This window comes from Carlito syrichta, unplaced genomic scaffold (genome assembly GCF_000164805.1).
Source record: "Carlito syrichta isolate Samal-C Ts95f unplaced genomic scaffold, Tarsius_syrichta-2.0.1 Scaffold312151, whole genome shotgun sequence".
NCBI classification, from domain to species: domain Eukaryota; kingdom Metazoa; phylum Chordata; class Mammalia; order Primates; family Tarsiidae; genus Carlito; species Carlito syrichta.
This window is the reverse complement of record NW_007256247.1, coordinates 245,482-247,993: the sequence shown is the minus strand read 5'-3', so window position 1 is coordinate 247,993 and position 2,512 is coordinate 245,482.

Sequence of the window (2,512 nt, the reverse complement as noted above, 5' to 3'; positions counted from 1 at the left end):
CCAGGCAGGTCTCGAACCCGCGGGCTCAGGCAATCCACTCACCTCAGCCTCCCAAAGGAGAGGGATTACAGGCTGAGCCACCGAGCCCAGCTAGGATGGACATCTTAATAATGTTGATTCTTCCAATCCATGAGCATTGACTATTTTTCCTTTTGTTTGTGTCATCTTTGATTTATTTGAGCATGTTTTGAAGTTTTCATTGTAAATGGTCTTTAACTTCTCTGGTTAGGAAGATGCTGTGGTATTTCATTATTTTTTGTGGCTATTGTGAATGGGATTGAGCTTTTTATTTGGGTTTCTGTTTGTTCGTTGTTGGTGTATAGAAATGTGACTGTCTTGCACATTTATTTTATACCCTAAGACTTTGCCAAAGTCCTTTATTGGTGCAAGGAGGTATTTGACAGATTCTCTTGGGTTTTCGAGGTATAGAGTCATGTTGTCTGCAAAGAAGGATGACAACTTTCTACTTTCCTATTTGGATACCTCTGATTTCCTTTTCTTGTCTGATTGCTCTAGCAAGGCTTCCAATATTATGTTGAACAGGAGGGATGAGAGTGGGCATCCTTGTCTTGTTCCACTTTTCAGGGAAAATGGTTCCAGTTTCTGTTTAGCAGTATGTTGTCCGTGGGTTACTTGTAGATGGATTTTACTATTTTGAGGTGTGTTCCATCTATGCCTAGATGTTCGAGGGTTTATCAAAAAGGGATGCTGGATTTTATCAAAAGCTGTTTCTGCCTCTAATGATATAATCATGTGGGGTTTTTTTTACATCTATAGATGTATTTAATTACATTTAAGGTCTTGTGGATGTTAAACCAGCCCTGCATCCCAGGGATGAAGCCTATTTTGTCATGGTGGGTGATTTTTGAGATGAATTGTTGGATTCAGTTTGCTAGGATCTTGTTGAGAATTTTAGCATCTGTGTTCATCAAGGATATTAGCCTGTAGTTCTCTTTCTTTGTTGGATCTTTACCAGGTTTGGGTATCAATTTGATGTTAGATTTATAAAATGATTTGGGGAGCATTCCATCTTTCTTGATTGCCAGGAATACTTTCAGTAGGATTGGTATCAGCTCCTTGTATTGTTTTGTAGAATTCTGCTGGAAAGCCATCTGAATGGCTTTTTTTTTTTTTTTTTTTTTGTGGGTAGTATTCTTATGGCATAGTTGATTTCCTGGTCTGAATTTCTTCTTGTTTCAACCTGCAACGGTTTTGTGATGTAAGAAAGTCCTCCATTTCATTTAGGTTTTTTAGTTTGTTTCCATACAGGTGTACATAGTAATCTCTGATAATCTTTTGTATTTCTTCAGGGTCAGTTGTGACGTGATCGTTTGCATTTCTGATTGTGTTTATTTGGGCTTTTTCTCGGTCAATCTAGCTAGGGGTCCATCAATCTTATTTATTATTTCAAAGAACCAGGTTTGTGTGCATTGATTTTGCACCCTGAGACTTTACTGAATTTGTTTATCTGGTCTAGGAGTCTTTTAGAGGAATCTTCAGGATTTTCTAGGAATAAGATCATATTATTAACAAAGAGAGATGGTCTGGTTTCCTTTTCTCCAATGTGAATATCTTTTATTTCTTTCTCTTGCCTGATTGTTCTGGCTAGGATTTCCAGTACTATGTGGAATAGAAGTGGTGAAAGTGGGTATCCTTGTTTAATACCAATTCTAAAGGAGATGTTTCAACTTTCCTGCATTCAGTATGATGTTGGCTGTGGGTTTTTCATATACGGTTTTTATTATTTTGAGGTATATTCTTTGTATGCCTATTTTGTTGGAGGTTTTTAAGATGAGGAAATCTTGAATTTTATCTAATGCTTTTTCTGCATTTATTGAAATAATCACATAATTTTGTAAAATTCTGTTTATATGGTAAGTCACACTTTTTTTACTTGCATATGTTGAATCGCTCTTGCATCCCTGCGATAAAACCCACTTGGTCATGGTGGTGTTGATGTCCTTTTTGTTTCATTGATCCTTTGAGTTTTTTTTTTTTTAATTTGTTGTTTTGCTCTGATCATTGTTATCTCTTTTCTTCTGCTAGCTTTGTGATTGCTTTGTTTTTGTATTTCTAGTTCCTTGAGGATTGATGTTTGTGGTCAGTATGTGATCTTTCTGTCTTTTAGATGTAGGCCTTAAATGCTGTAAGTTTTTCTCTTAGCAGTCTTTTCTATATCCTACATATTTTTATAATGTGTCAGTGTTTTCAGTTATTTCAAAATGAATTTTATTTTCGACTTGGATTTTATTATTGACCCAAAGATTGTTTGGAGATCATCTGAGAAGTCCCTTGGTATGATTTCAATTTTTAAAAATGTATTGAGTCTTTGTTTTGGCTACCAGATGGTCTTTTTGAAAGATGGTCTATGTACTGACAGGAAAAATGTATATTCTGAAGTTTTGGGTAGAGTGTTCTGTAGTTGTCTGCACAGTCCACCTTTTTTTTTTTTTTTTTTTTTGAGTTGGAGTCTCACTCTGTCACCCAGACTGGAGTACAGTGGCCACTCTCA